The 24,095-nt window shown below is 40.4% G+C and overlaps 1 long non-coding RNA gene across 1 annotated transcript; it reads right to left on the reverse strand.

Moving 5' to 3' along the window:
* Positions 1 to 286: 286 nt before the first annotated feature.
* On the reverse strand, positions 287 to 23,909 carry LOC124265856. Its single transcript, XR_006895562.1, has 4 exons — positions 23,869 to 23,909; positions 3,151 to 3,211; positions 1,046 to 1,156; positions 287 to 333 (listed from the first exon to the last, which is right to left on the reverse strand). It is a non-coding gene; the product is annotated as an uncharacterized LOC124265856 (long non-coding RNA).
* Between the last annotated feature and the right edge of the window lie 186 nt (positions 23,910 to 24,095).

Consider the following 24,095-nt stretch of genomic DNA (forward strand, 5'->3'; position numbering starts at 1 on the left):
CTGAAATATTGGACGATCTCAAAAAAGTATCCATTTCAGGTTCTGCATTTATCATAATTCGTAAAATGTTGATATAGACGCCACAGTACTCACGTGATTTGCGAAGATAAAGTTTCATGTGGTGTATTTTGTCATGACAGCTTGTATTGAGAAATACAGTCCATGATGGAGTCATGTCTCCACCGTCAGTATGTGCACACGGACTGTCAATGAAGCGAGTTGAAACTATTCCATCCACCGCGTAGTTTGCTGTGAGGTTCAGTGGCTGGGACGTTGCAAAACGTTCATAGTAGATGGAGGTCTGAGTCACAGGTCTTAGCAATGCAACGTTTTCTGAAGAAAGAATTCATTTAAACCAGATATATTTGAATAATTTAAATGACCATTATCAATCTAGAGACAATATACATTAACATATGCATTTCTCATGTATTAACATGAAATAGTGGTATTAAACGTTTAAGCAATTTAAGAATAACCCTGTGAAAATGGTCACGTTCGAATGGTAGGAGAACTTGTTTGATAAACAGACAACAGAAAATGTACAGGACATCAGTAGAACAGACTGCATAAGACACTAATTCCTAGTGCATGCACTTTTCCCAGGGTCCTCTTTTCCTGTTTCGGTCCCTCGATAATGTTATCTTCCTGCTTTGAGTTGATATTATGTGTAATACATCGCAACGCTTGAAAACGAAACTGTAGACAAAATGTGATAATGGTGTATCTGATGTAGATCAACCGCCGTTGCTAGGTAATTTTGCATTTGCAGCTTATTGACATTTTGAGTTGACCTTCAACCAATATGAGTTACTTCCCCTTCCTTTAAACTGTAAACAGACAACAGAAAATATTCAGGACATCAGTAGGAGACACTCATAGCTATGCTGTTCCGTGTAAAACGCATTGAAAAAACTTCAAAATCGATGTAAATGTGGTTCTGTTTCGAAATAAAATAAGCTACGAGAAATTCGGAAATTTGAGAAATTGGATTGGGAAAGAGAGAATGCATGTGTTTATTGATGATGTCAACATCACTGCTCACGTTTCTGGCAGGTCGGACCGAACCATCCCTTCATGCAACCGCCATATTGGCGACAAGTGGTTGCCGGAGATGCTGTGCAGGTACTTGCATTGTAGCAATGACATTCTCCAACTGCAATAACATGAATGTTTCACTTCAAACTCAAGATACAAAATGAGTCACTTCCCCTTCCTTTAAAATCAAGAATCTATGGAACTATAGTCTGTTTACAGTGAAAACGTACCGATGAATTTCACTCTAAACAAAAAGGTAAATCGAATAAAGTGAAATTAAGATTGCGAATCCTCATAATTTTAACTTGCCAACTGAATATTCACATCTCAGAATTTTATTCAACTAATGATAAAAGTTGTTTAACAAACGAGTTTCAAATCGCTATTATTGGTTTGTATTACAAGGGCGTATGCACTTTAAATGAAACATCGAGAACAAGTAGGGTTGGTGTAAGTTAACGCTCATCACGTACCGCACGTGCATTTGTTCCATCTACTGCGTATATTTAAATAAAAACAAAAAAACGTCAACAAACGTGAAGGAAGTATTTAACGTTTGGGACCCGGATTCGATTCCCCACATAGGTACACCCACGTCTGGTGTCTCCCGTCGTGATATTGCTGGAATATTGCTAAAAGCGGCTCAAAACTAAACTCACTCACTCTGATGTTAGGAATGCTCATTCAAGGCGTGTTTTAGACCTATTGTCCGAGGATAAATCCATTGCATGTTTTTTTTACGCTGACAGAATCGCTAAAACACACATTCCCCACGTTACATTGACAACGCTATGTGATCTTGAAAATAGAAATGCACGTGCATTGCCCGAGGTCTCATGCATTTAAGGCAATGGCATCAATGGGACAGAAGCGATTTGAAACAATGCCACGACTGAATTTACAGGAACGGGAACGTTCTTTGGGACTGTTCAATGCAGGGACTTCACAGGCAGCCGTTGCCAGGCGTTTTAATGTCAACCAATCAACCATAAACCGTCTTGTCAGTAGACATCAACAAACAGGAAGCGTTGCAGAACTGTCTTCGACCAGGTCAACTTCGGCTAGACAAGACCGACAAATTCGACTGGCGCATCTCCGAGATTGCTTCAGGACGGCAACAGCAGCGAACACAATTGGCAGACATGGGAGACCAATCCACCCCGTTGCAGTCAGACGGCGCCTTTGACATCCGGGATAACGATACCGGCGCCCCTACCGTGGTCCCAAATTGCAGCCCCGACACCGTCAGGGACGGCGCCGATTTGCACAGTAGTATGGACGTCGACCGCGGCTTTTCTTCCGTAGAATTATGTTTTCGGACGAGTCGAGGTACTATGTTTCCATTGTTGATGGAAGAGAACGAGTTTATCGGCGACATGGTGAACGTTACGTCAGTGTATGTGTCAGACAGCGAGATCGATTCGGCGGTGGCTGTGTGATGGTTTTATGAGCGATCTTCACGCTATTCAGGACAATCGCACAGCACAGCGCGATGTGGATGAAATTCTCACGCCTGAATTCCATTGCTGAGCCGTCAACAACGACGTCCAGCATGATAACGCCCGCCCCCATGCAGCAAGAGTGGACCAAGCCTTTCTTTGGTAAACTGGAATCATTGTGATAGACTTAAACCCGATTAAACACTTGTGTGACGAACGTGGGGAGGCGAGTTTACAGACGTCAGCCACCGCCAGCCAACGTTGCAGAATCGACCGTGGCTCTTCAACAAGAATGGAGGAACATTCCTATGGCCTTTATCATTCGTCTCTTTGACTCCATGGCCCAACGTATCCATGCCTGTGCCACAGCTGATGGAGGCCACACGAGATACTGACTGTGATAACGCGGGTGCCTCAGCTTGGAAAACGTGTGCGTGTCCTGTCGACATTGCATTTCTTCTTCAACAGGCTGAATGCTTATACCATGTGCTTTTCATAAATAATAACAACTGTTTTCATCTTATGTTTTGTTTTATTTTGTTATCATATCAAACTCCGTTATGCGTTTTCAAAGTGTCTCAGTATGCATTACAGGTTGCCATATTTGCATTATAATACAGTTGCATGAAATTCATGTTCAAAATGAAAAAAACAAACAATAATAATATCTCACCAACTACTGTGAACAGCAAGAACAGCACAACCACATAGAGCAGCCACATTGCTTTTTGTACCTGTAGAGCATACATAGATGAGAAACAAAATACTTCAATTCAGGAATCTCAGTCACAATTCAGTTGAAGTTAAACACCGTTGAGTGCGCAGAGTAGTTGGATGGGTGACCATGTTTGGCAGGTTGACTCTAGAGAGTTTCTTACCTTGCAGTGCCCCAGAACGAAGCACATGTGATACATGTGGTCTCACCTTAGGTAAGTGGGTTTGCTCAATATTGGCCCTGTTCACCCAGCTGGATATCGGTACCCGGTGGGTTAAGTGACTATTAACCTTATTGCGCCTCACATAAGCTTGGGTTATCTGGGGTAATCATGCGTTAGCGCTTTGAGCATGCACAAGTGCTCGGAAACAGGCGCTTTATAAATGGCCATCCATCATTATGATTTTATGGCTAGCATGTACAATGATGAATGACCCCTTTATGTACAAAGTAAGTGACCCCTTGCATGTCATGTACAAAGTCAATTACCCCCTCCCCTTTTCCGTACAATGTAAGCATAATTTTAAACTAATTTTATGTACAAAATTGCTGAACCCCTAGAAACATGTGTACAAAATCATCATTCCACATATCATGAACGGTCCCTTATTGGCAAATAATTTACATCGCTGTCAATTAAAATATACGTACCTCTTTCCGTTGCTATTCCTCTACCTATGCCTATGGTACGAGGTGACTAACACAAGTGCAGCAACCAAAATAGTACGATCGAATGAACCATATCGTTCGTCTATTTGGTTTGTTTTAGTTATTTAGTGTCTTTCTAGGCGCGTCCCTTAAGATGAATAAATTTGATCAACCAGTATATGTCACCTATGCCTTTTAGCAGAAAATTCTTGTGTCTCTTCATCTAGCCCTTGTAATATTTACCTTGAGGTCTTACAATGACATTTAGAAGTTTTACACACTAGAAAGACAGATTTTTTCGATGTCAACGTTTTTATTGTGAAGAACACAACATTTCGGATTAACTGGTGAAGGAGTAAGGATATACTTCGAAACATTGTGTTCCTTGCAATAAAGAAATTGTCATAAAAATAAAACCCTTCCTTAAAATGGTTGTTTGTCTTAACACTTATGCTGATGGTCTTCTTGTACTTATTGATGGATATAACTGCAGCATCTCCATGTTGATGTCGTATCAGATCTTTGAATGAATTTTAGAAGTGATGCACATAAGGCAGAGAGATTGTTTGGATGTGAACGTCTTTATTATGAGGAACACAACGTTTCGGAGGATATCCTTACCTGATGAAGGATTAAGGTTGCATTCCGAAACGTTGTGATCTTCAAACGTCACTTTAAGTAAAATGATCACAAACAAATTGCAGAAGACATAGTAAATGGAAAACATTTAAGTAATCGTTCCAGTATCAAATCTTCACAATTCTCCCCCTAGATCCAGTCGATGAATATATGGAATTAGGCATCAACATCCTGAAGCTCATGTGGATCTGCCCCAGACTGAAAAACACAGGTACTTTCTATTCAGGCACGTCACGACTAAATTCAGACGAGATATGACCCATACTGAGATAATCCAACCAAATATTTCCTGGTGAAGAGACCACTCTGCGTTCACTTTTATGCATTGTTACCATACACTGTCTATTATTGCTTTCAGCTCCCAAAGAAAATGTTGGGCTTCCATTCTTCACCCGGTAGACCACTATGGCAAACAACCGTGTAGAATCATGTATCAATCCGTCTTATCTGATTGTCTCTGTATTTATGCCACCAAAAGTGTGCTGACCGTGGTCACCATGCTCGATGACCAGGGAAAAAGGGGCGATTACGTAAGAAACTAGTCCCATCATTGAGTCTCCTTTTCTTGAATTCCCACTATACTGCGTACTGTTAGCCTGCCCATGCCCGTTCCCCATCCCAATTCTATACCGTAGTGACTGAGTAGTGAGTTGGATTGTTTGCCCCTTTAGCAAGAATTCAGCACCATCGAGGAGGGGAACATCAGAAACGGGCTTCACACAAGTTAGAAATCGAAATCGGTGTGACGAGTGAATGCATTAACCACTAGACTACCCAACCGCCCCTCTATTATGTAAGGAAGTGGTGTTCGTGTGGTCGTGTATTGAAGAACCAATGGGATGTCCTCCATGAGGTTTGCCCAACTCGCCCAGTAATTGTGACAGATCATCAAATTGGGAGGAAAAGGTACTCCTCCGTTCAACGTTGAAGTTCGTACCGACTTCATTCATGTTTGTAGGTGCCCAAGCTGGAGTCTGTACGAAGTGTTTTGGAGCCATATCACTTTTCGTGAGGAAGACATTCACCATCAGACCATGTGGTTGTGTCAGTCTGCCACCTAACCATCCCTATCAAGATGATGTTCCAGCGGTGGTCAAGAATGTCCCTTTTGCATCAAGAATCTGTTCCTTATATAAATTATATCTAGCAACTGGTTGAAATCCAGTTTCTTTCAGAGGAGCAGAAATCAGAGTAGAGCCGACAACTGTATCAAAAAGATTTCAGTCTGTCCTATTAGATTTTTAACTAATCGGATGTGAGGAAGCCATATGTGTATGTCCTTCCAGGGGATTAGATAGGTGTCAATAAAGCCGTGATCGGTGTTTAGAAATCCGAGTGAAGAGCCAGGGTGGTAAGTAAATCCTGTACTGAAGGACTGAATTCCTAACACATGCACTTGACTGAGAATCGAACATATTTCTTGAAATGTTGGGTGGAACTGGACATGAATCCAAAGGATCATCCAGTCCCGAGTTCTGTGTCATGTTGGAGATTTTCAAAAGGATTCCATCTGGAAGTAAATCTGTAGTCACTATTCCTTGTTGACCTGAACTGTTGACGCACATGCTGTCAATCGGATCCGAGAGTACCGTGAAATCTAACGGGGCATTTGTAGTCAGGGGTGGTTTGTTCCAAGTACAATCTCTGTCAGCTACCTCCTCATACTGATGGTTTGATGTATTTTGCCCTCACACCTTCTGTAACACCTCTATATCCGGATGTTGTGCCTGATGACGTGCACATTTCCTGTCATCAGCTTTCCTGGATGAATTACTGCAGACATCGCGTCCATTTTTGTATTGAAATAACACCTACACGTGTTTTCAGCCTGAGTGACATTTCAAGAGAAAACAGATGAGTGCATATCGCATTGCGGAGTCGTCCGGAACCGAAGTTGTTTGGGATTTTGTCCTGGACGTGCGTGTTCCCGGACTTATCGTGGTCTAGGGTGTAGCAATGAGATCCATGTGTCCTAGCATCGTCTTTCCTTAAACGCATGTCTCTGCATCTTGGAAAGTTTCTTTTCCATAGCAGTTTACGCCACTGTTGGTGACCTTTCGATTTGATCATCATGTATGTATCGTCACCATATTCGTCTCTACATCCATATCCAAACAAGGCTGCTTCATTACATATAGAAGCTTCCACACAAGATGACCAGCAGTGTACGTTGTATTACAAATGATTTACTTGTTTAATATGAAATTTAAATGTTTGGCTCAGACTCGACACCACACGCCAGAGAATAACCAATCCAGATTATTCACCCTGATTTCATCGGGCGGATCGAGCAAAATAGGGGAGAAAATTGTACGAGTGGATGACGGAATATCAGTGTCGACACTATGTGTTCCCGAAAATTGTTACAAGGACACCCGAAGGGGTTGTTGGAGTTTGGTTTATTTAGTTTGTGTGTGTATGTTTGTGTGCATGCGTGCGCATGGGCGTGTGTGTGTGGGCGTGTGAGAGCATGTGTGTTCATGTTGTAATCATCAGTAATTTTCAAGTATCGGCAAAAAAATAATGTATGATAATCATAAGAAAACCAGAGGATTGTTCTATTTATTGATCCTAATTGCGATTAAGACACAAAACGTCTCCTGGTTATACATAGCTCATAAGGTAAATAAATCGTAAACTTAAATCATAAGTATCGTATCTGGGTAATCCACCCAAGCGAAGACCTACACGGCATCGTAATATTGCAGTGCCTAAACGTCTCAACGTTGGTACGTAACCAGCACGCATACACCATCCGTTTATGCAAGTAACTTTCTATTGCATAAAGTCCTGGAAAAAAATCAACTATCAGGTTGAGTGGTATTTAAGAAAGAGGATCTCCACTATAACAGACAGCATCATTGGCCCTCACGACTTAGGTCAGGTTCGAATCCAAACTCATGTACATTCTATAAAACGAATTAATCTTTTCCCCTTTTCGATATTGCAAAGTTTGTCAGGTAAATGGCTGTAGATACTATATGATTTTCAAATACGTATACACTTGTCAAAACAAGTAAACATGTGTGTCTAGACATACTTTACAACTGTGCCCATTGTCCATTTGAATTCTTCATTATGAGATATTTTATACCAGGAAGGACTTAGTTTATCTCCCTGTGACATATGTATGGCGCATACTGAACAACACATACTTGAGGTTCTATCTGAATAATACAATGACACAAGACGTGATGAACCAAATCAATCGAATTGAAATCAGCCTCAGGTTTAGCTCACACACTTGTAGGGTAATGGAAGTATGTCCTTAACCCTTTGCCCCACAATGAACTTGTATGTGGCAACACATGTATGTGGCAATCCTTGTGCACAATATTGTCAGTTGCTCTAGAACGCATCGTAGGCACGGGTTGTACATTTAGCGGTTGGTCTAAGATTGGATTTAGTTCGAGAAATTTAGTTGTTACATTTCTTTACTTCAACAGAACTTTCGTCAGATTGATGGTGGTTAAAATGGCTAGACAAGAATTTGTTATTCGTTAATCGGTTGTTCGATATCATAAACTGAAAACTGAAGTATGATTAGAAACACTCTGGGCGGAGAAGAACTGTATGTTTAGAACGTGTCAGAGGAGGTGTATGATATATCTGCATGAAGGATGATATCCCTACTATGCTATTGTATAACACATGATGTATGCTGTATGTGGGATTACACTTCTCTCGGTAAAGTATCGATTCTAGTACTTTTGTTGGGTTGAGTCCCATCCGGGATTCCAACCCACACCCCAGAGTCAGGCACCTAATCGCCAGCACCAAAGACAGCCATTTAACAACTAAGCCACCGCGGATATTCACAAAACAGGAAGTCGGACACGTGGTAGTCTAGACCACAGACTTTGTGAACCGATCTGATAAGTGGAAATTGGCATGGTTCCAACGACCAAAAGCTATGAGTACACAATGTCATTTACAAAGTGGTTAAATGTAACACATGTATATTTGGGATTACACTTTCTCAGTAAAGTAAAGATTCTGGTACTTTTTCTATGCTCTTGTCAATTTCTGTTTTGTACCATACCGGCTGGGCTGGAAACTTCTGTAATATGTCCCAGAGGGTTGACGATAATAGTTTAATTCAAGAATTTTAGAATGACCAGAATATTTTGCCCCGGTCAAAGGTCACACTGGGGTTCATGTGTTTGTACGCGCGTGCATGTACCTCCCTCTGAGGGTAGATGTTAGTAAGGTCAATTCTCTGAAACCACATCTTTCGTGGAAGAAGTAGCTGAAATGTATCATAGTGCATTATGTTTTTTTCACAGAGCTAATGATTTCTCCCTAATTTTAGCACTGGCTGCCCATCAAGCTGGGATTTCACCCCAGATGGTCCCGCCGTTTGGATACAGTGCCTACCCAAGTCCGACACAGTATTATGGGATGAAGCCTCCTCCTAGTCCTCTTCTTTCTTACCCACTTTCTACTAATCTTCCTCCTCCTTATCATGCTCCTCCTAATCCTGCTCTTGCTAATCCTGCTCCTTATCTTGCTCCTCCTAATCTGACTTCTCCTAATCATCATCCTCTTAATCTTGCTCCTGCTAATCCTGCTCCTCCTAATCATCCTCCTCTCAATCCTGCCCCTGCTATTCCTGCTGCTAATCCTCCTAATCCCAATCCCCCTCCTGCTAGCCCTGCTCCTCCGAATCCTCCTCCTCAGCAGGCGCCTTCCCCTAACTAAACAGTTAGCTTCGATGATGATTACAGCCTACCGGACCTGTGCACCCAGATATATGAAATGAACTGGTGTATTCTTAACTATATTGCTCAAAAGAAACCAAGAAACCACCCGAATCTGCCATGTTGCTACACAATGTAGCTAATGTGTCACGGCATGACGGATTACCGTCAGTAATATGGAAGACACATGGCGTGACAGGTGAATCCTAGCAATAAGAAAGAACTGGATGTTATTTACATTCTCAAAAACGCTTCTTTGAATATATAAATTACACTCTGCAAACCAGTTAGCCACAGATAAATCTGGTATTCTCAAAGGTGTTTATTTGGGATCAAATCTCGTTTTGTCATTGTTAAATCACGTCGTACTAAAATTAATGTTCATGTGGATCAACATGTTTTCACTTCACATCAGCTGAATACAATAAGCTTTTCTTTCAAGATGATTTTGTACCACGCTTTATACATTTATAATTAGTGATTATCATATAACATAATAATATTTTTATCCATATGGTTTGAGATAAGTGAGTTATGAAAAGTCTGTACTATTGTAAATGTGACCTACAGCGTCGTTGAGGTAACAGAAATAGCATTGTTGTCATGTTTAGCGACTTCACGTACGAACAAGAGTATATATAATTATAAATCATGGATAATAAATGTCGTGTCGATAATAAAGATTTGTGGATGTAGCATGTTTGTGTACTATCTATTATTATTGTTCGTTTTAAAATAAACGCAGCAACGAGGATTCGGGTGATGCTGGTACAGTCTGGTTAGGCTCAACACCGGCCTTCCTTTCTTTACACACAGCCCAGACAGCGAATGGCACTTCTCCCATGAAGCTCCTCCCAGTCGAACCCGCTGAGACGTTTTCGGTGAATAGGTAGACTTCCAAACACTGTAGCCTTCTGCCTTACCTAAAGTGTCAGAATGAGTGAGTGACTTTAGTTTTACGCCGTACTCGGCAATAATCCAGCTGTATGGCGGCGGCCTGTAAATAATCCAATCTGGACCTGACAATCCGGTGGTCAACAGCATGAGTAACGATCTACGCATATGGGATGCGATGACAAGTGCCAACCAACGACAAGCATGGTTTACTGAAGATCAATCCTAGCCCGGTCCAAAGTGTCAGATGGGCTGTGGTGCTGGCAGCAAAGGTATGTACTCTAATGTCAGTTAAAAGAGTATTATATACATACTTTTATTGGTTAACATTGGTTTTATTGGTTTATCATCCTCATCCATGGTGATTACAGCTGATTGTTATAGCTCTTCTAAAGGAAGCTAGATATGGTGATCAAAATCAACATAATCAACCAAAGTTTGGATGACTAACAGCCTATCAGTCATGTCCAGTTTCCAGTGTGTGCAACCAACAAATGCAAGTGCTGGAAACAGTTTCACATCAATAGGGCCCGTAAGTAGGCCACGGCATTTGGCGAGACCTTACGTTGTTTAGTACTTCCAGTGACAAATAATGTTTCATACCTTTGGTCTCATTGTTGTCAGTTGACAATATGGAATCGATAATCCTTGCAGGAATAACACATTTCCAATCTAACCATGCCCAAATTAGCCAAATATTACCACTGTCAACAGCTGTGACGGTTATCTCCAATTTGACAGACACCCAATTGACAGACACTGAACTAGGAGGTTAATTAGGGTAACACCTACAGGTATAATGGAACAGTCCACTGTGTAGTGAGTAGAGCAGGTTGAGCCTGAAACTGGTTCGTTACTGAGAAGTTTGATTGTGGGTAAATATAACTTTGTTGTGATTAAATGATAAATGATTTCTCTTCTCAAAATTGATTTTACTATCAATTACTATCCAATAGAAAAACAGGTTTGTCACTGAGAGGTTTGATTGTGTTTATAGATGGAAAAGACCCCTCCCATAAATAGCATATGTACAACAGAAATTAACCGAGAAAACGTTTTGTTGGAGAGATATAGATATGTACATATTTGAAAACATTCTGATTTGCAGTAAATGAGACACCTGCATTGCCATGTAAGATACGATAAATACCAATCAGTGTTCTAATTTCAACAATACTTTCTAAAGATGGGACCAGTTTGTCTTTGAGTAGTATACAATGGACATTCAAGGAAGTAATAAAAAACACTGTCACATCCATGTCCACATTGACATGATGTGTCATATTTTAAATATCAATTGTAAATAAATCGTAATTAAGTGCACTCGTCTCATATATATATAAAAATAAACTGTTTTTATATTGCAGCAATAAAAATTCAAATTACTGTCTTTTCGTCCATCTTTCAAAATAAATAATATAGCTTCAGTTTGCTTCTGTGTATTTATTTAGACTATTCCATTATAATTTGTAGGTATCAGGTAGTAGATAATCTGTTCACTGAACCGTAAATGTTGTTGTTTTAAGGTGTCAGCGAACTGGCTGTCTGCGTAATGGGAGGAGGACACCGCTGTGACATCCAGGAATGCTTGTACACTTGGTCCGGTCTAGTAAAGTCATATTGCCGGTCGCGCAATTTCAAACCAGAACTGGTTCTTGAATTTCGCTTGTCAACGAAAATCTGGTACCGGAAGTAGGTTGGGCCCTGTCTCGCATATCGAAAGGTAGCCCTGTAGCGTGTAGACAGCGTCGCATGGTGTCAGCGCTGATGACCCCACGTCGACCTTGAACTAATGCAGCAGTCCTGGCAGTCGGCAGTGTTTGATCACGGATATGGTCAAGGTCAATATGGCGATCCTGACGGGAGGTCGTGACACGTTTTGGCAAAGGTCGTTGAAGGTCACGGGTGCTGCCTGTCTGCTGCTGTCGTCTGTGAAGCCCAACGATGGTGGAGTGGCCAAATCCAAGTTGTCGAGCAATATCCCTGCTGCTGGTGCCAACCTGAATCATGCCTGGTGCACGTTCTCTTCCGTGAGGTGTTAACCTCGGCATCTCTGTCCTCGTTTCACAATCGTTAGTGAAGCAATGAGAATCGTTTCTCATACACCTGCTTTTAATGTCACAGTCAGCATGATTTCAGAATGAAATTCGCGCTTTTTTCATGGAGTGGCTGCAGGTTGATGTGTTTTGGAATAAAGTGTCACACTGTGAACAGGAATTTGTTTCTAAAGCATTTGGTCAACTAGACATGCCCTTCGACTTCATGTGAGTCATATTCATTGATCATTGTCATGCTGAAATCCATCTTGATGAAAATATGGACAATTTTATACTGGTGCGTTTTCAATGATGTTCAGTATATATGTGTATAGGTGAGCAATAAAATACTGTCATGAAGAACCTCCATGTTAATGAAACCACGCCCTACCTTTATATTTGATAAATACTTACGAATGAGTGAAGAGAGAGGGTAGTGGCATCCAATTTCTGCACCGGGTTTATGTGTCAACACCCAAGGTTGAATGGTTGGTTGCTGGTTGTTTAACGTCGCACTCAGCAATAGTCCAGCTGTATGGCTGTGGTCTGTAAAGAATTGAGTCTGGACCAAACAATCCAGTGATCAGCATCATGAACACCGATCTACGAAATTGGGATACGATGACATGTGTCAACCGAGCCAGCGAGCTTGACCACCAGATCACGTTAGTTGACTCTTACGCGGACGAAATTCCCAAATTGACATTGTTCTCTCATGAGATATGCACTGTCATCACAGGGACCTACTCACTATTACAGTAAAATTTAAAAAAATAAATTTTAATATTTTACATAAATATACTTCCCTTCTATGCCGTCGTTAGCAATATGCTAAATGAGTACCAAATCATTAGGTTATAACTGCGCGTACATGAACAGCAAACTAAGTCTATGATGCACCCGTGAAGATCCGGGTTAGAATTGGTATTCAGCAACCCATACATATCGTAAGAGGAGTCAAACGGGATCGGAGTGTAAACCTCGCTGACTTTGTTGATACATGTCATCGTATCCTGGTTTATAGATCGATGCTCATGTTGTCAATCTCTGGATTGTCTGACCCAGATTCGGTTATTTACAGACCGCCGCTATATAGCTGTAATACTGCTGAGTGTGGCGTTAAACAACAACAAAACAAAACTATTATAACGAACACTCTCATGTATTCCACATTTGACCTCGACTACAAAGAATTTACAAGTATGCTTAAACCTCACGCTTTTTGCATGCTGTATATTTTCCTGATTATATAATACTTATTTAAATATAATTCTACCATGACTTCAGTAAATACTGGATTGTGATTGATTATTTAAAGCCATTCAGGGGTATATAATCACGTTATATACCTCTGATTTTCCAACACAGTATGTATAGTTTTGATATCTTAATAACGCGGTTATGGTAGAATGGAGATAAACATACCGCGTTGGAAAATCAGGGGTATATAACAAAATTGTAATAGCTCTAAATTTGATTTAAAACCGAATGCGTAGGCGTTTCGTTGTATACCTCTGATTTTCGAACACAGTATGTTTATCTTCTAAATATATATGATCAATACATTCTTCTGTATTATTCGCTAGTGCTGGTATTGGCATGCAACCTGCAATACGATACATCACGATACTAAAAGTTTAGTCACGACGATGTATTGCCAAAGTATTGTGCACTGAAGCTGCGACAGGATACGAGTCCCGATACAAGGGTGGCGATACGATACGTATCACGATACTAAAACTTGAATTCTAACACAAACTGTAATACGCCTTAAGATCAAAACAAAAACATTTTAAAGTATTTCGTCAAATTACGCCAGCGCTTTTCAATGTTCATTGGAAACCGAGATAATTAGGTTTATACACGGACTTTGTGAATGTTGATAACATGTGAGCGCTATGTCTGACAGCTCCTGACGCATGAATTTCCGAAAAAACGATTACTTGTGAAGGGAAAATAAGTAAGCATATATTTTAATCATCAAACAAAAGTAAGTCTATTTTTCTTGACAGATATCGCGATTCGGCAATATTCAAAGTTAAACATCGATGCATCGTGGCCCATTTGAAGTATCGTATCAGGACATACGACAATGTAAAACTTTGCATCGATTCACTGTATCGGCAGCCCATGGATCGAGTTGCTTGCTCAGATTTAAGCCTGTTGTACTCGTATTATACAGGAGTTCGGTCATCTGAATTATGGATGTACTTGATGCTTGTATCATTATTACGGTAACTGACATTCTTAGTGAATAACTTTATAATAATGTCAACGCGTGCATATGCGTCAACTTGGGATTGAAAGGTATGTAAATGTTAGATTAACGAAAACACACTCGTTTCGACGTAAATTTATAAAATATCTTGGAAGTGATCCCGTCCGTTTGGTTTGACGTTTTTTGCGTTGCTAATTAATGCATGAGCACACCGGTTTTTATAGGATTGTACACCTATAAACGTATAAACAATAAAAGGAATGTCATTGCTTAAGTATACATGTTTCGGTTCGAAAAATGTATATGATAATAAAACAAGTATACATTGATGGATTGGAGGCTGAAGGCTTGATCTCAATTTCTCACTGGCTGTCCGAATTATGATACAGTGCAAAAAAGCTAATCCGGTAAGGGGAGATAATCACTGACACCCCAAAGCATTCATGACCAACTATTTGAGTCAGAAACGGACCGATGAATTGCAAATTTTATCATTGTACAAAACTGCCACATAAATATAAATAGTGCGCATGTTTATCATTTACTAATACCCAACAACTTTTTTACATTTGAAAATTTTCCGGACTCCACCCAAAAAGTTCTTTAAAGGTCACATGCAACGTAAAACACAACTTTGCAGATTCTGTTACCGTTCGGTAAGGACTTGCCGAAACAAATCATCAAAAATGCACATTCAACTTATAAAGTTGAAAAATAACGTGATGAAAAAAAACACGCGAAATCGTTTCACACGATTCACTAATTTTCCCCCAGCGCTTTGGGGAATTGAAGTGGTTTCAACAGCTGGGCTGCGCTCATAGCACATGCGTAGTGAAATAGGTTCGCGCAGCTTGGAAGCGGGTTGTCCAGTGAATACTCGGTGAAGGCTTTGGTGTGAGCTATTTTTCTAATGTTTTGTTGATATTTCACAGGCGCGAGCTGTATATATGTTACTACAGTAGATTACCGATTTAACTGTTTATATAATTTCATTTGTCTATTTCACCACACGTTCTTCTTACCCAGTCACTTTCTCAGTTCGATACTTAAAAGCAATGTCATTATTTAGCGTTGACAGAATTACTAACTGTAATATAGATGTGTCGTTGTCACAGACAAAACTCAATGTCAATGTCAATTTGAACTTAACACCTATCAGGCTATACACCATTGATTTATGGCCCAAGTTCGGTCTCTGTCACCTTATCTAATTACACAGACAGGCAGGTGTGATACTTGTACACATGACATGTTATGATGTCTGTTGATTGCAAAATGTTATACACAAAAAATGAGCATGTATTTACAAAACCATACATCTCTCTATATATACGCACACAATGAGCCGTGAAGGCATCTCCAAATGAACCAGCCGTTACACTTGAGTGTACACCCACCCGCTCTGACTGGGTTCGGTATCCCGGCTGCTTCGTTTTTTGGGAAGTAAACCGAAGTACAAAATATTGCACTTTTGATTTGCGATTGTACGCTTATAATTTTGCTTATATTTTTTTCATAACCAGCAATGTATATTATATGTCATGAATAAGTGTTAACTGTGTTTTAACTATGTTTGATTTTATGGTTGTATGCCACCTTTAAGAAACTAGCGTCATTGAAAACGCAAAAGTTGTTATCTGTCGCGGCGGGGTGAAACCGCAGAAACGGAACAGCCAGTCATGGCGGGGGACATCTCAAAATCTATTCCGGGAGATCTGTCGTGTCCTCGTCTGTCGTAGTGTCATAGTCACGACTTAAAGGGATGACAAGTGGTGCCTCAGTTGCCTGTTGTAAGCCATCCCGAGACCAGTAACCTTCATTGACGTTAGCTACCTTGTTGACACAGTTTTGCCAAGTTTCAGTCGTGATTTTGTTAACCAAAACCTCTACGTCACGTAATTTAAAAGTTGTGTTTGATCTGGCAACATCTCCTCTGACAATACCCCATATCATTTCAATGGGGTTAAGGTCACAGTGATAGAGAGGAAGTCGCAGAATATCGTGACCCTTACTTTTTCTTGAATGTCAACTTTGTAGAAAGGTTCACCTTTGTGGGTTTTTATGATCTCATATAGCTGAGGCTTCGTTGCCTTTGAAGGCCGTGCGATCTGAAATTTGTCGAGCCATGATATCATATCACCTTTAGACTGTTTGATGAATGTTATAATGAAATGATGGGGAGAAAACATTATTTCTGCTTCACACTCTCTCAATTAAATCCCTTGAAATAATTTTGAAGTCATCGGATCGGATCATTCTAAACTGGTTATAATCTTTGAAAACAAAATATATACAAAGATGGAGATCCGGCCAAAAGGCCGTTACAGTAGTCCATACGAGGTGTGACTAGGTTCAGGCAGAGAGTTTGGGAGGCATCTTTGGTAAGAACGGTCTGGCCTTACTGATATTGCGAAGATGGAAGTAGAAGTTTTAGTAACATACTTGACGTGTTCTGTCATACTGAGATCTTGATCGATGACAACACCCACACCCTTGACAGTGGAAGAAAGTGGAATGGTTGCTCCACAGACAGACACACTAGTATTGTCACATTGCTTGAGTTTTCCAGCCTGCCCCAGAAGAATGGACTCTGTTTTCTCTTTAAGTAATTTCAAGACATTTGATGACATCCATGCATATCTTCTGGCAACAGTCTGATGTCCGACGGAGAGACGCTCTAGAGGAATCTGTGTTTGGTTGAAATAAATTCCACAGCTGCGTGTCATGTGCGTTGTTATAGGTTGTGGTCTGCTACAATAGAGCCAAGTGGAACAGTACAGAGGGTGAAGACGATCGGACCGTAACAGTACGTCGAGACAGTCATATAGAAGGTCAGTTGGAATCGGATCAAGTGAACAAGTTGTTCTTTTTGCAGATTTCAGTAGTTTAGTAACTTTAGTGTCAGTGAAACTATCAATATGAGTAAGATGCGTGCCATCAAACATTTTTGGAGGAAAATCAGCTTCAGTCACAGCCACAGAAGACGAAATCTTGTCATGAATGTCTTAGATCTTTTTGTAGAAATATTCCGAAAATGTCTGTGTTGTTGCTTCATTGTCATCAGATGTCGGAAGTGACGATTCAAAGTGTTTACCCAAGATACTGAACAAAAGTATGAACAGCAACTTTGGACTTGACTCGTTGACTTCAATCTTAGAATTGAGATGTTGATTTGGTTGATGACCGTTGTTGAGTGATTTCTGGCTGAAATATACATTTGGCGATGAATCTCCAGGAAATTTTTTTTTCCATCTGCGTTCTGCTTCCTCTTGTCTCTTTTCGCTTGTCGAAATTCAGGTGTGAAGTCCCAAGCAGATGTTTTAGTGACTGGTATGACTCTGTCCTTCACTGGTGCATGTTTGTCTAGCAGCTCAGATAGAACTCTGTTGTATAGCAGAACGAGACTTTCAACATCATATTGTGGCTCAAGTATAAGGTCTGAGTTTAGCAAATTGTCTTTAAAAGTATCCTTATCCAGGGAGCGTATGTACCTACAGCGAGGAATCTTCAAATTTGGACTTGGTATTGAGAGGTCCAAGCTCACAAAGATATGGAAATGATCAGAGAGATGTAGATCCTATACAGATACACAACTGACACACGCGTCTGAAGCTAACTATCCAGTCAAGAGTGTGTCCACCTCTGTGGCCTGCCTCTGACACAAGTTGTACACAGTTGTGGACTTCAAGAAGATTAAGTATTCGTTTAGTGTCATGGTTATCCTTGTTGTCAAAATGGAAATTGAAGTCGCCTACGATGATAAGAGCTACTTCGTCAACTTTTCAGTTGCCGAGACGGTGCAGAGCAGTAATTGCTGCCAATGGTGGCCATACAAAGTACTTTGACGCCATCTTGTTGACTCAAGTAAACAGAAACACAGCAGTAAAGGCTTTGTCTATAGACGTTGGAATTTTCGCCTTTTTACCATTGGGATTGCATGAAATAATTGCTCTTAAACTAACGCAAGAAATTCTTCTGAAAATGGCTTATGCGTTTCTTACTTTGAAGAGTATATTTCTGGATCGCAGTTTCATGTAAAAACCTCATCCATAGTTGATAAACAGTTTAAGAAGTACATTCCTTTTTCATATTGTACTAATTCTATATAAAATATGCTTTGTGCAGAAATGGGGGTTTTATTCATCATTATGACTTTTAGAGCTAAAAATAACTCTTTTATGTAAATTTAAGACTAAAAGAAACCTAAAACGATCTGGTGACTTACAGCATATGAGAAATAGGCCTACCTTTAGAATACAGCACCACACACTTTAAAAATACGTCATAATACCCTTTTACGTAATGTAATGTGATTTTGTTCGAAAGCACGGTCTCGAAACCATGCCCTATGACGCCTGAAGGCAACACGGTTGTCTGGCTCAGCGAGTGCGTATAAGCTCCGCTCACTGGTGTTTCATCTCTACGAGCGGTGTCATTGCATAAGCCCAACGATATTGAGAGTTTCCAGTAGTTGTATACCGGCGGATGCGCAATATTGTGCAAGCACCGGTTTGAAATATTTTTTCACTAATACGCTCATATTTATTTGTATTACGGGCTGCTGAGGTGTTATGTTTTGTGTATTTTGTATTTTGTAATTTTTTTAATTTACATATATATTTTTTGTCATTCAGTAATTTGCACCATTACATAGAAACGTCTTCTATTAGTATCTTATTTTTCGAAGCGGTAATAATGCATTACACTAGACACGTCAGTCGTGTTTGTGCCGGTTCGGCCAATGCATTCTATTTATTAGGATTAATTCACGGGATTAGGGCTAGGGCTAGGGCTAGGGCTAGGGCTAGGCTTAGGGCTTAGGGTTAGGGCTTAGGGTTTAGGGTTGGGGTTGGGGACCTAATGCAATATAGTAGGTACATGTCCGGTGGTTCGGTCAATGCATTCTATTTATTAGGATTATTTCAAGGGGTTAGGGTTAGGGTTATGGCTGAGGGTTTAGGGGTTAGGGTTAGGGACCGAATCCAATATAGTAGGTGCATGTCCAGTGTAATACGTGAGTACCATTTGTTGTTTTTCGTTTTTGCATTTTAATACTTTTTTTTCACACAAAAACCGGAAACTAAAAACGTCGAAAGTACATTAAGAAATGGGTTAATGTAGGAATTTTGGGCTAATGGAAATTGGCCTGGAATTTGCACTCAAGCCTCTTTCACACGCAACATAAATTTTGTAAAGTAATGATTCGAAGGCTAACTCACCCTCGTGCCGTCACTACACATGCTCATGTCTCCCTCGTTCCTTAGTGCGATCCACATTATCCTTACAGTGTTCCCTACATCACTTTTCTGTCACAAAATCACCGATTTATATAAAAGCGCGTCATTCATGCATGCACCGTGAAATCTACGTCTGACGCCTCACGTCAACAACCCTTTTCAGTTTGAGGCATACCGGCTCATTCCACGCCACACGTTAATTTGTAGATTACGGAATTTGACGAGTGTGCCAAATGGCATCGGATCCATTCGGCAATTGTCCGTAGAATAAAATCACGAGACACCAAGTCTACCCGTAGCATTCGTAATTGTCCGTTTACCTATTCGACTCTTTCCGTTCATTTTCGTGACGTCAGAGTAATGACTCGATAAATTTGCACATTGTACAACAGTATGGACGTAGCTCAGTCGGTTAGCTGTCGAGCTAACAATTCGAAGGTTGCGGGTTCGCATCCGACAGGTTCTCACAAACTGGTTGCTTGTCTTAATGACACGAGACATACGGCAGAGATCGTCCTCACGAGAAGTTGTGGTGCTGTATTCTAAAGGTGCTCCGAGAAATATATTCCTTAACCAAATATGCATGGTATTTGATGGTAAAAACCATTGTTCTGTTCCGGGGTTTTGCAACTTTTTCAGTTCCTGGTTAAATTTTGGCAGCCTTCTTGGATTTTGAGCTAAATATAGCTTTCGCATTGGATTGGATCCAAACATTTTTTTAAACTCCTTTAACATATAAACACAACAGAATATATGATTTGCTTCCATCAAAAAACTTTCACGGAATCCCATAAGCTCCTTGACTATGAGGCGCTAGAAGTGGTCTGTCTAAGGTGAGACCACATGTATCACATGTGCTTCGTTGTTGGAGTTAACTGCCAAGCAAGGACACCCATATCAGCTGATATTTGACATGAAGTCTATACACAGGACCACACACCACCACCACAAAAATATGCATTGCATTTCTTTCTGAACTGATTTAAAGGCGACAGAACCTAAAATTGACGTTTCTTGACAAGGCAAGAGGTGCAGTTTCCGAAACACACGATGACAAGTTAATGACATGCACGACGCAGGGGTGTCCTGACAGAACATCTGTGCCGACATTAGCCATACGATTATTATCCTGTTGTTCTAATTCTGCAGGAATTGACGCATGTACCCCTTGACAAATGGGGAGTCCGATGCTGTGAATTCACATTACCAGCGTGAGGAGGTGACTGACATATTTGACTAAAACTAGAATGTAACTTTGAAATGACACCACTTACACGTGCATTAAACATAAAGAAAAAAGGGGGTGGAGAACACCAGCACCTGCAGGACGATCAACACGCTTTGGACAATGGGGTCTTGCAGTACTTTTGCTGCCTGCATGGACCCTATTATTATTATAATTATTATGGGATATTTATATAGCGCACATATCCATGTATCTAGTACATGTTCAAGGAGCTGACATTTCTCCCCTAGGTTATTGGATGTCAATCTCAACGACACATCGTATTATCAATCGCAACTCCCCGGGGAGTATACAACGCTTGGAGCCTCTAGGCACACCGAGTTATTGCGGTTTTCTCATCCTTACGAGGTACCTATTCACAGCTCGGTGGACTAGGACACTTAGCCTCAGTACTTTGTCCAAGTTCATTCCACGTTGCTCTACCCGCAACTAGGTGTTTGCACGTATTCATGTGGCCACCATCTGCTCATATAACAACGGATTCGTAGGTTGTTTTAAGTGCACTGAAAGAGTCTGCACATAAAGTTGACTTCAAGGTTTTTACACCCGGTCACGGGTGGGCTCGATCCCGTGTTTTCAGCGATTAAAATATCGGACTGCTTCGTGGGACGGAGCCCAGACTGAGATTTGAAGCGTACTGTTCTTCCCGATTGTCCATCGCGATAGTGATGTTGTTTTCAACTGCGCTAAATGCAATCACGGATGTGCATCTTGACTAGAACCTTGTCAGCATCCTGTGTGCATCACGAAATTGTAAACTCAGTGTGATTTAAATCAACAGCTTCCTATTGTATGTGGCTATCGCTGTTCCGTCCAGGCGCTTGCAAACAACGCCCACCCGTTCTCCCTTCCCCTGAAAACACGCATGCACACAACTGGTCTATTTAAGTTGTTGGCAAGTGGCAGTTTTGAAAGATGCAGTGACTGCAATTTTCCTGGGAAGCATAGAACTCCAATACATCCAGTTTTTTCCTCGTAGCCATATCAGCAGAACTGGGCGTAACCCATGTTATACTCTGACAAAAGAACATATGTGTACACATTCTGAATGACTTCACCTTCTTTCACTAATGGGAACTGTGCCAATTTATGCTTGTGAGATGCATACACAAACCCTGTAATCTAGAATGTGGTCCAGAATCTGGGTGTCCATGTAATGACAAAGCACGTTCAAATGTCATCAGTTCGTGGCATTACAACACTTTACGAATGTGTTTTAACAACCCGTATTTCTTAGAAAGATTGTATTTGGACTATTTGACTTCTAAATCAAACTCCTTTCAAAAAACATTTGAACAACGTAATTTTCATTTGCAACCAGACCCCGAACAGATAACAAAAACAAAATGTCTGAACATTTTGAGTTTGTACCACGAGGTTGAGCTTTGTGTTCTTCCATTTCGTTGTTGTTTTGCCGTACTTTATTTTACCTACACATATCACGTCCCAAAGTATGCAGACATGACAAGTTTATATTTGGTATTTATTTTGTTTGAAACCCTGTCAGATATTTCCAATTCTTCCACTAGTGCGGTACTTCGTTCTCTTTTTCAGAGTATAATTGTTCCTACAACCAACTTGAGATTCGTAGATAATCCTAATCCCTTCTGATCGAAATAGGTATTTTGCCATATGTAGTCAAAGGCGATATGCCTCCTCAACTGTTAGGTATAATGCGGCAAACTTCTTTAAAAGCAGTATGTCTATTAAAACATTTCGTGCCAATAAATATTGCAATAAAGGAAATCGCGTTAAACGTCAGTCTATATAGTGCTATTGTAGTGTTTGTGTATAAACGTTTTCATAAAACAGGTAACAGGATATTAATTATTTTCGTCCCCAAGTGCACTGGTTCATAATTACGGATTTTATTTCTATTTCAAAAGAATGGTGCAAGCGCATAGGGCTCTTTTCAAATAGCAGTTTCAGTTTCAGTGAATTGACCTGTAGCAATGTATATCCTTTCTCGGTGACAGTGTGTAACTGAATGACATTCCCGTTTCAAATTTGTAAGGTAATATTCCAGTGCTTGTTAAGTCAAAATTACATTTTCAAGGTTATATTTAGATCCTGTTTACTCGGATACCACATAGTTGCTAGCAAATGGCGTAGGGCAGAGTTGGGTGGTGGTGCAAGAGGTAGGGATTGCAACAGCTGAAGGGTAGACTAACAAATAGTCTCTTAAAACATCAAATTTTGATAGAAACAAATACTCCATTAATACTACAAAGGGACATGCAGTGAGATTTGCACCCCTGCGGAACATCTAGAATCTATCCTGCTTTCATTAATAGTGTCTACTTTTAATTTTTGCTTGTTTATTGAATATGTATTATACTTTGCAGTCAAAACCGCTTTGCTTGCAAATTAGATTTTCAATCAAAGTTTCACCATTACATCAAAGACCATAACGTATAATTTCAAGGACGTATTTACATAGACTGCGATTGGTGTTGTTCATAATTAGCCATGTTGGAATGCACGGGTAACAGCGTGTATGAATGAATGAATGAATTCAAACATGTGCTCATATACCTCAGCACTGAAATGGATGATCTCAAAGACAATTTAAAAGAAAAGATATCAAAGATAAAGCAAAACCTAGACAATGTTGCTACAAGCTGTATCTACTCATAAACACTTGTTTCTTTTAGAAATGATAAAGTCTCATGACAAGAAACTTGTGTAAACAGTTGTTTTAATGTAGATGCAGTATCCACACAGTCTAAAAGTATGTGTTTAGTGGTAAACTGGGATTGACAAGGCACACACACAGAGGGGCATCTTCGCCCTTTCAAAGGAAAGACCAGCCGACTGAATATCATGTAGCTTGTTCGTAATTTGTTGATCCCAATATGCCAACATTTCTTAACATATTGCCTTATAACGTAACGTAACCGTGTGTGCTCAGTATCAAGCAATTTGTATGTAACAAGACAATAGCTGGATAGACTCACATATACGATCTGACCGCCGACACACATACACAATCAGGAGACGTTCTTTTCTCATACACACTCTACAGATTCAAGCAAAACTATGTCTGTGTACTACTCACCTCACACTTCACCACTTCACAGCTGCCTTTGTGGATACAATACATGTCTGGGCTACCAGGAAGCGAATTTAATGAAACGCAAGAAGGCGTTATTGAGTCATCTAACTTGCCTCAGGTCTGGTGTCATACACTTCCTGTACATATGACAATTCCTAAATGCTTTGGTACGTGTAACACAACACTACGGTCCAGTTCTGTGCTCTGTCGAACTCGGGTTTCCATAGTAA

Source organism: Haliotis rubra, unplaced genomic scaffold, assembly GCF_003918875.1.
Source record: "Haliotis rubra isolate DU_JTF1 unplaced genomic scaffold, ASM391887v1 Scf1219, whole genome shotgun sequence".
NCBI classification, from domain to species: Eukaryota; Metazoa; Mollusca; class Gastropoda; order Lepetellida; family Haliotidae; genus Haliotis; species Haliotis rubra.